Source organism: Bos indicus x Bos taurus, chromosome 27, assembly GCF_003369695.1.
Source record: "Bos indicus x Bos taurus breed Angus x Brahman F1 hybrid chromosome 27, Bos_hybrid_MaternalHap_v2.0, whole genome shotgun sequence".
Lineage (NCBI taxonomy): Eukaryota > Metazoa > Chordata > Mammalia > Artiodactyla > Bovidae > Bos > Bos indicus x Bos taurus.
The window spans coordinates 11,288,569-11,304,157 of NC_040102.1; the positions used below are offsets into that span (position 1 = coordinate 11,288,569).

General features: G+C 35.7%; 1 protein-coding gene and 1 pseudogene across 12 annotated transcripts in view; one reads left to right on the forward strand and one right to left on the reverse strand.

Moving 5' to 3' along the window:
- TENM3 (teneurin transmembrane protein 3) overlaps positions 1 to 15,589 on the forward strand; it is a 2,746,241-nt gene that overhangs the window by 295,686 nt on the left and 2,434,966 nt on the right. The window lies entirely within an intron of this gene.
- LOC113884800 overlaps positions 9,053 to 15,589 on the reverse strand; it is a 158,975-nt pseudogene continuing 152,438 nt past the window's right edge.

A 15,589-nucleotide genomic window follows, 5' to 3' on the forward strand; every position in this document is an offset into this window, starting at 1 on the left:
ATGTCGTTATTTCGTACTTAACTGAGCCTGGGGAAGTAAGGTGAAGTCAGATCTGGCTGACTTGAGAATTCATACCTTTCACCAGGAGAGGTGCTGTGTCTTTGTTGGATTTAGGAAATATAGTCTTGTGGTCGCTGTCCTTGGTGCTAGAAAGTGAAAGTAAACAATGAGACTAGAACGAATGGACGAGTGAATGAGTGAACAACTAGACACTGAATGCAGGGGGAGTGAACCGAACATATAACAGTATTCAAAGTTAGAGAATAATGTCTAAAAGAGAGCTCTGGGAAAGAGCTTACAAATAGAGAAAGAGGAAATTGGAAAACTAATTGTTTAATAAACGTTAGAGAAGCAAAGTTTAAAAATGGAGTTTGTTGGATATGAAAAGCTGCAAAAGAAAGCTGAGAGAGAGATAAGGAATTAATGTTTCTCTATCAGCCATCAAAGGGATCTCAGATTGATGTACAACTTGTAATTCTAATTACAACAGGAGATCACAAGGAGGAAATGGTAAAATCACAAATTTAACCACCATAGAATTATCTTAAGACTGGAGTTTCTATTTTTTATATCAAAATATTGTAATTGAGCTTAATCATAGATGGAGTTTGAGCATGCAGCTTCAGTGAATAAAGACTGTTATTATTCTGATTAAAGTTTTAAAGGAAAAAAACCTGTCATCTTATAGTAGACATTCACATTAAATGTAGTTCCCCAGAAATCAGGTAGAGATGCAAATGACACAGAAAGCATGATTCTGGAATAGTTTTCCTTTATAAAATGTGTTCCATGTAAAAGTAGTCCTCATTTGTTTTAAAAAGTAAAAAGATTTTATGATTAATAAAGTACAGAAAAAAGTGTTAAATCAGTCTATGTAGATATTTTATCTTAAATTTAGACTTTTCCTTAGGCTGATGTATTATTCTGTTGAAAATCATCACAAAACAGACATTGGGAAATATTTTTCTAAAGGATAATTGGGGTGAGAAGTAAGTTGATGGCTAGTGAACCAGTAGAATATGTGACCATACTGGATCAAATGGAACACCAGAATATTTAGAGGGAGAGGTCCGTGGACGACTTCTGATTTCAATTTACATAACATTAAATATTATCCTTGAGAACTTTAGTTTTATTAATATGATTGTATAATTTTGAGTATGCAGATGAGACTCAAATTAATACTGTAGGAATAAATATGCACAGGAAATAGTAAAAGGCTAAGAAGACATGTCAGAATTTTTGTGAAGTGTGGAATAACCTACCAAATTTACCCAGTTTCTCTCAATAGTATCTTTCATTTAGGAAGATCAAAAAGGGGTTGGATTTCATGCCTCTCTACAAGTGAGAAGGATATTATTTAAATTACCCTCAATAATCAGAAATATTTTTAGTAAAATGTTTATTTGTATTATCATTATAATGATACATCTTTAAAATGTGTCACTTTATATAAATTTTTATGAATCAATTTGTAGAGGTTAGCTGTATGATTAATAATTACAAATATAACATAAAAAATGGGTTTGCTTTAATTAGGCTTCTTTGGTTGCTTTAGACTTAATTCATCCTGACAACATTTATTGAGTCATAATATTTATAAATAAATAGCTGATTATATGCACTTTTCTGAAAGAAGAAATCAATGAGAATTATTAAATTATACTTGTGTTACTTTAACTGCTATTTTAGAGAAAATTATTTAGGCAAAAGACTAATTAAAATACACAGAGATACAATTATTTTATTTATTCAAATAATTAGTAAGCAATGGATTAGGTATTCGGAGAAGGCAATGGCACCCCACTCCAGTACTCTTGACTGGAAAATCCCATGGACAGAGGAGCCTGGTAGGCTGCAGTCCATGGGGTTGCTAAGAGTCAGACATGACTGAGCGACTTCACTTTCACTTTTCACTTCCATGCATTGGAGAAGGAAATGGCAACCCACTCCTGTGTTCTTGCCTGGAGAATCCCAGGGACGGGGGAGCCTGGTAGGCTGCCATTCATGGGGTCACACACTTCAGTCGGACATGACTGAAGTGATTTAGCAGCAGCAGCAGGATTAGGTATTGAGAAAGCAACTGGGAGGGAGAGAGGGAGACTGCCTTATGGAGATTATGTGCTATTACAAGACACCAGCGATTACCAAATAGTGTGATAGCGTATTACAATTATGTATTTTGAGATGTTAAGCATTTTTAATATATGTAAATATGTTTTCCCTTCAAATTTTAGTGAGATATAATTGACAAACAACACGGTGCTTGTGTGTTTAAGGTGTACAACATAATGATTTGACTTACATACATTATGAAATGATGACCACCATAAGTTTAGTGAACATCCGTCATCTAATATGGATGCAAAATAAAAGGAAAAGGAAAAACAAAATATTTTCATAGCAAGAACTCTTCAGCTTTGCTTTCTTAACAGCTTTCAGGTATAACAGACAGCCGTGTTAATTATTGTTATCATGTTGCCTGTTACATCCCTAGTACATATTAATATTTATCTTATAGCTAAATGATTGTAGCTTTGGACCACCTTCATCTAATTCTTCCTCCTCTACCCCCTGCCTCTGATAACCACAGATCTGATCTCTTTTTCTTTGAGGATTAGTCCGTTTGTTTTGAAGTGTAGTTGACCTACAACACTATGGTAATTCCTGGTGTGCAGCATAGTGATTTGATATTTCTATACATTTCAAAATGATCACCACTACAAGTCTGGTAATTGTCTGTCACCATACAAATATACTACATTATTACTGACTCTTCCCCGCACTGTACATTTCATACCCAGGATTCATTTATTCTGTCACTGGGAACTTGTACCTCTGAATGCCCCACACCTATTTCTCTCATCCCTTCACTGCTCCCGTCTCTGGCAACCACCTGTTTGTTTTCTGTATCTGTGACTCTGTTTCTGCTTTATGTTTGTTCATTTATCTTTTTTGCTTCCATATATAAGTGAAATCATTTGGTATTTGTCTTTCTCTAACTTATATATCATTAAGAGATGCCAGCAATTACCAAATAGTATAAGTAAACAGAGTCTGGTGGATTACAGTGGCAAAGTGTTAGACTCAACTTAGCAACTGTGTTGCACACAAGCACACACACATGATGAATACTACTACAGTTGTGTAGCGAGATAACAAGCGTTTCTCATACATGTAAATAGTTTATTTATTTATTTATTGGCTGCACTGCAGAGCATTCAGGATCTTAGTTCCCCAACCAGGGTTTGAACCCATGTCCCTGCAGTGGAAGTGCAGAGTCTTAACCACTAGGACAGGGAAATCCTAAACAGTTAAATTTAAAATTAAAGTTAACTGCATCTATGTATTGTGCGCGCGCGCGCGTGTGTGTGTGTGTGTGTGAGAGAGAGAGAAAAGCCAAAAAGCTTTTCTGTTTTTTTTTTTTTTTTAATTTTTGCATCTGATCCCAAAAACTTCCTCACAAAAAAAATACATAGCTGTGTTTTTTTAACTTAATTTTCATTTTAAGGAAGGAAGAGAGAGAAGGAGGGAGGAAGGGCAGAAAGGAACGAAGAGAGGAGACAGGGATGAAAGGTGGGAAGGAAGGAAGAAATCAACATCATCTGTATTCCTAAAGAAAGTGAAAAAGCTGAGAGACAGCATGCATTATTTTGGGCAAGGAGGCTGATTACTATCTGTGTTGTCTTTATAGCAGTTTCTCTTGTGGGGATAGCTTTGGACTGTGTTAACTGCAGCAGGGCCCCAACAGTACGGAGGATTTCTACTAGGGCTTCTGTCACAGTCAATAAAAAACCCACAAGAATTTGGTTTCTTGATCTTCTGCTTTGTTTGTTTGTTTGTTTTGATTTCTCTTTATAAAGGAAATTAAGTGGACACTATCCCCTTTCCCTCCTGGGTACAGGTTGCCATAATATTTCTGTTTGAGAAAAGACTGTCTTATCTTTCACAAGGACATAGTATCTAATTTGTCAAACTATATTTTGCAATTCTTACTCAAACATTTATCAAAGAGTGGACAGCTTTGAAATAAAATGGTACAAAAGGGAAAAGAGCAGAGTGATCTGGAGAAAAAAACAGAAAACACATTTACCCCAGTTGTTTATGTTACTCATCTGTTTACTTCTTGTATAAGCATCCTTGGTACTCTAGTTTTCATCCTATTTCATATCCACAATAGATAAAATTCAGCTGAGGGCAGTAACAATTGATCTTCTTTTATTGGGTACAGAATCAAACACTGACAATTTCCTGGTTACTATCTATAAAAATGTATGATTATAGATCAGAGGATAGAAAATTATGTAATTACTGATCCTAAGACACCCAGCACACAGTAGAGTTAATAAATAATTTAAAAAACTGAATTATCAACTTACTAACTGGATCATTAAAAATTCTATACATTTTTTCTTTATAAGATCTTCAGTGAGCAAAAATTAACATGAACGCAGCATAGAACTTTTGCTACCTAGAGATGAACTTGCCAAGAGTAAATTGCCAGTAAAGCATATTGGCATTTGAGGGCAGGTGGAGAAAGGGGCGACAGAGGTTGAGATAGTTGGATGACATCGTCGACTCAATGGACGTGTTTGAGCAAATTCCGGGAGATAGTGAAGGACAGGGAAGCCTGGCATGCTGCCGTCCATGGGGTCGCAAAGTTGGACATGACTGAGCAACTGAACAGAAACAGTATTTGAGAACCATGGTTTGAAGTCCTATCTGTGCAAGACACTATGCTAGATGGTGAGAATATAGAGATGAATATTGTCTACATCTGAAAATCCCACAGGCATACTGAGACACGACCATAAATAACTCAATGTAAGGCAGAAGGTATTAATTCAAAACCATGACGGTGATATTGAAGAGGAAGGAGAGGATTCGTTAGGGCTTAGCATGTGGCAGGCATCGTCTGGTCTGCTTTCTATGCATTCCCTTATTTAATTGTCCCAACACTGGAAGATTAGTATTATTACAGGGTCTATTTTACAGAGGAGGAAATTATACCTAAGAGACACTATCATTTTTTGAAGTTCACACTCTTGCTTAATGGTGGGATCACGAATCGACCTTTGATTTATCTGACTCCATTCCTCTAATGTATGTAGTTATAATATAGATGTTCAGTAACTTTATTGAATGCATGAGAGAAATAGAGTGGTACACAGAGATTTGAAAATAGGCTAAGGTGTTTGGAGAATTGGAAAGCAGGAGGAGAACAGATGATTTTAATTGTTTAAACAGGAATGGAAGGATGCATAGAACAGAGAAAGGTAAGTATAATTGTGATTCTAAAGATTTAAAGTGAAAGTGAAAGTCACTCAGTCATGTCCTACTCTTTATGACCCCAGTGGACTGTAGTCCATGGAATTCTCCAGGCCAGAATACTGGAGTGGGTGGCCTTTCCCTTCTCTACGGGAACTTCCCAACCCAGGAATCGAACCCAGGTCTCCTGCATAACAGGCTCATTCTTTACCAGCTAAGCCACCAGGGAAGCCCCAGATTACTGGAGTGGGTAGCCTGTCCCTTCTCTAGGGGATCTTCCTGACCCAGGAATTGAACCAGGGTCTCCTGCATTGCAGGCGGATTCTTTACCAGCTGAGCTACCAGGGGAGCCCCTCAAGATCTAATTTTGGAAAATTAATGGAAAATGACAACAAAAGAAAAACACGATTAGGAGAGAAGATGGCTTTTGTTTTTCATCTGCTGCATTTGAAGTTTAAATGAATTGGCCATGGTGTCATAAAGGCCATTGTTAAAGAAAATTATTTATTACTAGGAGTATCTAATACTGAATTATCCTTTGACTTTTGAGAGGAATTGAGACATATACCGAATAGCATAGAAAGAATCTCACAAAATGTTGCCTTTACTTTTTTTTCTTGGTTGAATGAATGACTGGCTAGCAAGTGAGACCATTTAAAAAAAAATCATGCTGTAAATATCTGCTCTCTGTGCATTTTAACCAACCTGCCTATTTTAAAAATTGGTATAATTTCTAATGAACACTTTAGTGTCATTATTTCAGAAATATGAATGTCAGAAATTAGCATCAAGTCTAAAGTTATTGCCCTATCTTAGTGCTTCTTAGAGAAAATTTAAAATGAATAACATTTTCTATGATTAATAATATCAGCATTTATGGAATTTTTCAAGAAAACATTTATGGTTTATTATTATTTATAGCGAAGTAAGCTAAATTGCTTCTAGCTATGCTTTATGGGTTGCAATATTATATTTGGATGTAAATAAAAATAGGAAGGCTTGTATAATATAATTTAACTAAAGAGTTGCTAATATATTCAACTGTATTAGTTATTAACAAAGAAGAAAATACAATGCTGATTTCATAGTTTGGAAGTATGTCCCAGTTACCCAAATTATCTTTTCCTCAGTTATATAATTAGAATTGCATTAATTAAATATGATTATATCCAGTCTCACCTATTTATATAATCTTTCACATGGTTGCTTTTTTTTTGAACAGTAACGTAGCTGAGAACACTGGTTCTCCCAAGCTCTATAAAGGAAGCATCTCACCTATCGTTTTCCTATTTAGCCAAAAAAGCCTTGCCTGGCATCACCCCACCCCAGGCAGTGCTACTTCAGGGCAGAGGAAGGAAGGGACTGAGACTCCTCCGAGTTTATATGTTCTCCCCTGTGGCTTGTGGTTTCCCTATGTGAAGCCCCATGAATACCAAGATCTTTGCAAGTTGGTTTTTAATCGATTTGAGTATTAGAGGACTTGATGAACAGGGGCTTGGCATCTATGGTTATGTTGAATATTTAACCCAGTTATAGGCTTTAGATGATTTGCATATTGTTGAAAGAAATTAAAGTTTATATTATCTCATCAGTCCTTGTTAGTTTCCCCACCCTTATTTCCCAATTTAGCAAAATCTGAGATGGCTCTTCACATGCTAATAACTAAATAATTACTGAAGAGTTTAAAGCTTATATAAAAACAAGACTGCACCAGGGTGCCTCTGTTCACAGGGTGTCTCTGTTTTCTGAATTCTGGCACCTCCTAGTTGCAGAGGACAATCTCTTAGCCTTCCTCCACCACCCACAGTTCATTTCCCCTTTGCCTGTAGATCTAATTTCTGTCTTCACATCTCCCTATACCTACAGGTTTTTGCTTTGAATTCTTTCCCTTTCTCCCAGTGGATAACCTATCAGAACGCAACAATTCAACAATAGTACATTTCCTAGAGTTTGAATTAGTCAATATTAAATAGCACTATTTTGAAGACACAGCACAGTATGTCTGGGAATTTACTTTTCTTGATTCAGCCCTTAATGTAAAAGGCCGCACCGTAACATAAAGGTACACGCCCCCTAGCTCTCTTTCAGTTAATATCCAATTTGTGATCCTGATCTCTGGGCAAATTTCTGGGAAACAGCATTTAGGATTATATACATGTATTTCCCGAGAACACTTATTTTTTTGGAACTAATGCAGTTATATTTTTACCATGTATTTAAGAAAAATTTAATTTCTTAATGTCTTAGAACAAGAACTTTATCTTTGATTTTCCTTTGCATAGCCTAAGGGCCTAATTATATTTTTTAACAATTCTCTTAAAGATTAATATGAGACTTCCCTAAGATAAAGGGAAAAATATTGAAAGTTTTCTCAATATCTCTCTTATTTTCCTCTTAACTCCTTGGGTGCTTATTATTTTTATTCATCATTTTGAAATCTAATTGTTAATTTCCTTATATTACTGTTTAAAATTTCATGAGCTAGTTTGGAATGATAGCAAAGAAGAATTTGGGGTTGCATGTACTCAATTCAAACCCTAAAGCTGCTGGAGATTATCTGGGACACAGTAAGCAATAGATGTATCTACTTTCATTCCAGTAGTTCATCATTTATTAAGCAGGGAAAATAGCATCTACTTCTTAAGGCTGATGTGGATTAAATGTAATGTACATAAATCACAAAGCCTACTACCTGGCAAATGGCAGCATTTAGTAAATGGTGGCTCTAGTTATTGAGGTTATTATAATTTCTGTATTTCTCATTATGGAAATAAGTGCTCTTTAAAGACTAAGTCTGTCTTAAATTTGGTTTATGTCCCCTACAACACCATACTACTACTAGCCACACAGTAAAGAATAAATGAATACATGAATAAGGTATTTTCAGAAACTCTTCATAAATCTCGTTTAGCAAGTGAGTAAAGGCAAGGTGAATATCTCATTTTATTGTAAGTGGTTTTTCAATACTACTCATCATTAGGACCAGGTCCCCTGAGTCCACTGGCTATTGACCATAACCCTGAAGCTAACAGAGCTTTATCAAGAGTCTTTTGTTTTATGGTGCTGTGATACCTCCTTGGGAAGTTTGATTTGCCAGAATTTTTAAAGAAATCATCAATCATGTAGGTTGTTCTTGTATCCAGTCTTGATTATATAACACTTCGTATTGTACTTAATATTTTTATGTACCAAGATAATGCAAGCAGTATATTCATTATGGTTCTGCAGAATAGTTTAATCAGGACATTGAGAAATGATTGCTTTCACTTCAGTTGCCGCACTATCAAAAATAATTACATTTCTCAACTTATCTCCACATCTCCATGAAGCTTTCCTTTACCTCCTAAAATTAATGAAATTTGGCTTTGTACCAAGATAGTAATTACACTATTATTAATTGCATGCATCTGGAAATAATTCAGATTTTTACCCCTTCATGACTATGATTTTGAAAGTGTCTTTAGAAAGTTGCCTTGGAAAATGTTGCAAACTCTGCCTCTCAATTATTCATCATGCTTTTCATCAAGCTTCAATTATTTGGATGTCTGTGAAAGAGAATGCAAACTATCCAGATTTTAAAGATCTGTAGTTTTGGGTGAACGGGACAGGTTTTCCTGGTAAAATTCCGTGGAGAGCAGACACTAAAATTAGTGTGGACAAAGTCCAGTCAATCGCCGGCACCTGTGGATGGCAAAACAGTGAGATTGGGCAGGGGAGGCTTCGATGAAGTCAACAGGTCTCACCTGATTTCATAGGCATTTTGATGCTTCTTTTCTAAATTGTTTTAAGTTGGGGGTGAGCCAACCACGCCTTTATCCTTCCTCACTGACCAATCATAGGATGCAGATTGTTTTTGGAAAGGGGGCGTGACCTCGGGTATGACAGCTCTTCCGCTGAAGGCAATTACAGGAGAAAGCGGATAGGCCCAGGGCAGCCAAATCAGCAGCTGGGGGTATAAGTCCTTCCATCGTGGAAGTGAGTCAGTTTGATTCAGTTTGGTTTTCTTGGTGGTCCTGCAATCAGCAAGACTTCACAAGAGATGTGAGTAACTCTCATGTTTCTTTTAAGAAGGAAATGGCAACCCATTCCAGTAATCTTGCCTGGAGAATCCCATGGACAGAGGAGCCTGGCGGGCTATAGTCTGTGGCGTTGCAAAGAGTCAGGCATGACCGAGCAACTATCACTCACTCAGTCTGTTTACAGTTTGAGTAAAGAATGAAGGCATCTTGAAACTTTTTGATACCGTTTATTGTCTGACCATTTAGCAAAATTTTAGGCCTATTTTTCAAAAACCTCTTAATTACATAAATCACTTTGGGCAATTATTGCACGATCCTTAATTCCTTACACTTATTCAGGTGTTGGTTACTTCTAAGTTAGACTGTACAATATTGCCAGGTAGAGTACTGTGGTGAATGTTTACCGGGTTCAATGTTGATGTTTGAGAAGTATGAGCTTTTCTTTTCTTTTCTGGTACTTCTGCCTCTTACGTCTATGCCAGAAGGTAAGTCTGTCTTAAAATTTTTCATATTACAAGATAAATTTTTTCTCATATTAACTGTGACTTTGAGTGAGTGATAAGCACGTAACATTGGGTTAACTTGTACATGTCTACTGCTGCGGAGCACACTTAAGTGGATTGGTAGAGTTTTAAACAAAATCAAATTTACTAAAGGTGGACTGTTTTGTTAGCATTTACAGTCTTAGAAGATTAGGAAATTCTCTAATTCATAAGTGTTCAAGATACGGTGCAACTGGAAACCTCATGGTGTTAAGTAGAGCCTTCTAACGCCTTTGGGTCATGGTCATAATGTAAAGGAGCATTGTGTCTGCCTTAGCTCATTGCATTTAGTGGCACAATAAATGCGTATGTATTTAAGTAAGAACAGGAGGCATGGGTATCTTTTACATGAATGTAAGTTGTTTTAAGAAAATCATTTGGTAAAATAGACTAATAAAACCTAATTTGGGTAATAAAATACACATGAAAGAGAAATAGAACTGTCTTTCTTGAATATCCTTCAGTTACTTCAGAACTATTCTCTTTTAAAGGAAACAAAATTATTGCCCTTTCATTGCAGCCTAAAAGGCTTTAAAATTATAAACAGTATTGCAGCTGACTGAATTGTTATCCTAATGCGTTATACATCAAGTCTCTGAAGATTCACAATGAGAGGCTTTTATAACTGAAATCCAAATGTTATGTACAATGACAATTTAAATGCATGTGCTCTCTTTAGAACTGACTTGAAAACATAGAAGTCTTTGATTAAAAAGAACATTACTATGGGCATGAAAAATGATTGCGTATGTGTGCATGCTCAGCCGCTTCAGTTGTGTCCAGCTCTGTGTGACTCTATGGACCCTAGCATGCCAGGCTCCTCTGAACATGGGAGAACCCTAAATATGCTGCATGATAAGGTGACTATGACTCTGATTTTGACTGGCACTTAGGATATTCTTATTCTTCCCACCATAAAGTAGAATAAAATCCAACTCAACTTCTGTTCATACTCCATTCATGTTTTAAAAAAAACAAAACAGAATAATCCAGAGATCAACTAGATTTAGCCTTTGAAAGCATTGTTTTAAAAAAAAGTATATTCTTTATACACACCTCTAGTCAGCTGGTATTAATGCCAAGTCATATTTCCTAAAATGTTACTAATCCTTTTCCTCACTTCCTGTCCTGAGAAGTGCTACTGAGAGTAGGAGGCTTTCCCACATAAACCACAGTCTAGGGCCATCATTGGTTCCTGGTGTGAGCTCACACACAGGATTAGACTAGGATTATTAAATCAGACTCAGGAAAACCAGGTATAATCCAAAACCAAATTGTACTGACAACTTCAAGGAAACAATTGCTCAATAGCATTAGCAAGAAGAGTTCTGAAGCTGCTCATCTAAGCATTTTAATTCTTACATTCTATAGAAATGATAGGGTAGGATAGTTTAGTCGCTCAGTTGTGTCTGACTCTTTGCGAAATGATACTGAGTGGTATTGTTGGAATATAACAAACTGATCAGTTTTACTTTTATTTATCCTCTCTGATGTAGGACAGAGTTTGCTAGTGAAATTTTTAGATACATAGTAAGTTCTTATTTTACTTACATTTTTAAATTTTCCTCATTATTGAGTACATCTTAAATGTGCAGCATATGAACTTGGTATGCTAAGTCATAGGTTATCTCTTTAATGTGGAAATAGAATTTTGGCAATGATTTCTGTCTTCCAGATTTCCATTAATATTAGACATCTTAAATCTTTAATACTTTGAAAATATTATATGGCTAATGTATTTTATGTAATGTTTGTAGCATTCAGTTAGAGATCTTGCAATTTCATAAATGTTGGTGCTATAATTTGGAAGTAAAAAGACTTGTTCTAATGAACACTTAGCAATTTTCATAAGGAAAAATAAAGGTTTTTCAATCCAAATTAGAGCAATGAAATATAATGCTTTATCTTAAAAATACTTCAAGTGACAATTATGAACCTAACCACACATCAGTAGGTGATTCTATATTTATTTTCTCTACAAGATGTCAGGAACTAATTTATTCAGTAGGGTAGAGGGTTTTATTTTTTATTTTTTTGGTGTTTTTCAAATTTATAAAGTAGTATTTCATTTGGTAATGTTTATAACTCAGTTTAATTTTATTGTAACCTTTATTTCACCTCTGTAACTTTGCCACTCAACTATTGAATAAAATCTTAATAATATTTGATGGAAAGAGAATCCATATTCAAATGCAGCTTTTTAAGACTCTATTAGCTGAACACAACTAAAAATAATGAAGTCTCATTTCCAAAACTTCTCAGAGGAGGTTGTCAGGTTGAATAAGTAGAGATTTTATTTGATAATTTTCTGAAGATAATTATGAGTTCTAATATGCCTAAAACAGAATATTAATCAAGAATTAAAATGATCAAACCTGAGCCCTATGTGGGACTATTTCATATCTGTTGGCAGATAATGACAGTTCATAGTGACCCCACTGAAGATGGAGAGCTAGGCTGCTGCACTTGATGTAACATAACATAAATGTCATATAAATGCAACTTTAACCAGTCTGGGCCCAGTGCTCAGGGGTCCAGTCAAGCAAAGAAAACTGAGTGAAACAGTCTCTAAGGTGAAGAACTAGAGACACTGGTATAATTGACAATGTACTGAGTTAACTGAGGAAGTCTTTACTCATCTTTTCAAAACAGGTATACACTGATTCGGTGATATTGCACAGCCAAGCAAAGGCCTCATCAGTTTTGTTGTGAAGATAAGGCTTAATGATAGGGACACTCACATGAACACAACCAAGTGGTCAGTGCTCGTGTCTGGAGCCCAATTTTTCGGTTCAGCTTTTAGCTCTCTCACTGACCATGTGATGAATTTGGTTGTGTTTCTTACACTCAGGTCTCAAGCCCAATATCCATTTCACCTCCCTGATGTTAAGAAACCTTACATTTCCAAATGATTGAGTTTTTCTCTCCATTAAGGTGAGCAGGCTCCTGTAGGAATGATGAAAGCTTATTTCAACCTTGGACATATTCTAAGAGACAGTGGCAGAAGTGAAAAGCTTTGTCCTTTACCTTTCTGCCCATCTGTTTCACTGCTAATGATTGGAAGATGGGCAGGAATTACTGATTAGTGTTGACTGAGCGTGACTTTGGTCCCTGTCTCTGTCAGCACTGGGTTAACATATCTGGAGCAGCATTAAGAAGTAGCTTTAGCTGTGGAGCATAATCGCATGGGCAGGATACAGGCAGTGTTTATGTCTTTACATTATTGAAGGTAAAGCACTCGAAATTAACAGATTGAACATGTCAACTACATTTCCTGAAAGTGGGAATTTTTTAAATGGGCTTCGGTTGCATTTGGGGTTTGTGTCAAGTATTAGACATTACCCTGAAGCAAAAGAAAATAAAATTCAAGCAGGCATTTTTCAAAATTGTGCGAATGATCTCATCACAAATTTGCAGAGAGCAAATAAGGGAATTCTAGTTCTCACAAAGACACTTATGCAGCCCATTTTCCTCATTTTATATCTGAGGAAAAAGATACATCAGTGCTAAGTGCCATTCCCAAAGAACCACTGTGGTTATTGCCATTTGCCTGATCTAAAAACTAAGGAATTATAGGTTCAGTAAATGTTCCATTATGTTGTATGGATGAATGGATCCTGATTGCCTGAACTCAAGTCTTAAATTCTGTTTCTAGCTAAATACCTTGAAGAAAATTAATTAAAATTTCTGTATCTTGGTTTTCTCACCTATAAAATGGGAATAATTTGATACCTTCTACATAGAATGATTTTGTAAGAATCCAATTAATCCATACAAATCACTTAACAATAAACACTCAATATTGACTAATATTATAAGTTACAATCACCTGATAAATTTATACTTATCCCTATATGAATATATGAGAGCCTCCCAGGTGGGTCAGTGGTAAGAACCTGCCTGCCAATGCAGGAAATGCAGGAGGCATAAGTTTGATCCCTGTATCAGGAAGATCTCTTGGAGGAGGAAATGTCAACCCACTCCAGTATTCTTGCCTGGAGAATCCCATGGACAGTGGTGCCTGGTGGGCTACAGTTATGGGGTCACAAAGAGTCAGACACAACTGTGCAGGAATGATTATTGTTGCACGCTTATATGTTACTTATTGTTTCTTCTGAAATACTTTCAGTTAGGTAATAGCCCTTTTAATAAGGTTAGCTATGGAAACCATCTCAGAAAGGCATTTGCTGTTAGTAGAATCTACACTATTACTCTTCCAAGGAATATGACTAGAGTGGAATCATGGACAACTAAAGTGCACGCTTGGTTAGGTAATTTTCCCTACAAAGCGAGTGGCCTATTGGCAGTTGTAATTATTCTATCTGAACTGCATAACAGGAAAGAATGTGTACCGCATCGAATATCATGGTGAGATGTGAGTTTTTTCCTGTGTGATGTTTTATGACTTAATCTAAGAACTCTATTGTGCAAATGCAATAAAAGTGCAATTGTAGGTTTTTGCAGAATACACTCTTATGTAAAAGTGAATTAATAAAAATGATTATCAGTTAAATGGGCAATTCTGTTTCAAAATTATGTTAGATTATATAATAATGTAATTGACTTACACTTTAAATTGAGAAATAATTGATTGTTTATTAGCAACTCTTGGACCTAAGATATTGAATATTTTAAACAATGCATGCATGATATGGGAAAAATAAGTTACTTGCAAAAGTTAATTTTGTTTACTTTGGTACTAAGTGATTAAACAAAAAACTTAAAGAGGCCTGCATTATTAATGAAATTGCATTCTATCCTATTGGAATTTTGAGTTTTACATCTTTATAATGAAGTATCATTCATTATGTCTTCCAAAAAAACATCTTTTATGGTTTAACAAGATAGATACATTAGTCCTAGTCATTATGCTTCTCATATTTTTCTTAAAGTATTTTACACACATGTTTTTATCTGAAAATTTTTCTTAAGGTCTTAATTATGGTTATCCAAGACACTTTGTGTTTCTTAATATAAGAATTGTAGCGGTATGTAGGTTATTTGAGAGAACGATATTTAGTTTTGTATTAACTTACACTGCAGTATAGTTGACTTAGAATGTTAGTTTCAGGTGTACAGCATAGTGATTGGATTTTTTTAATTACACACCATTCAGAGTTACTATAGTATTGTTGGCTATATTTCTTGTGCTGTTCATCACATCCCCGGGACTTCCTTATTTTATAACTGGTAGTGTCTACCTCCTCTCCTTCATCTATCTTGATATCCCCCTCCCCACCTCCCTCCCTTCTGGAAATCATTAGCTCTCTCTGTGTGTTTGTTTCTGTTTTGTTGTATTTGTTAGAACAATATTTAGACCAGTGGAACCACTGCTCAATTTTAACAGCTTACCTGGGTTTGTGTGAAAAATCTTGCCTTAAATGCAAATAAACTCTGTGGTTTAATCTGCCATGAAATCAACTATTGTGAGGCATAAATAAATATTGAACCCACACTGTATATGTGTATTTGCTCTTTAAAGATCTCCTCATGGATCTATCCAGCTTAGTAAATAATTTCTTTAGTAGAAAGTTCTTAGGTTTCGATTCCCTTTCCTAAAGTTTCTTCTGGGCATATACATTGCAATTGTTATCAATAAGCTGCTTAGACTCACTGATCTGAGTGAACATAAAGCTCATGATTTGGACATAGCTTTGGTGCTCCCCTGGTAGCTCAGTGGTAAAGAATCTTCCTGCCATTGCAGGAGACGTGGGTTTGATCCCTAGATTGGGAGGATCCCTTGGAGAAGGAAATGGCAAC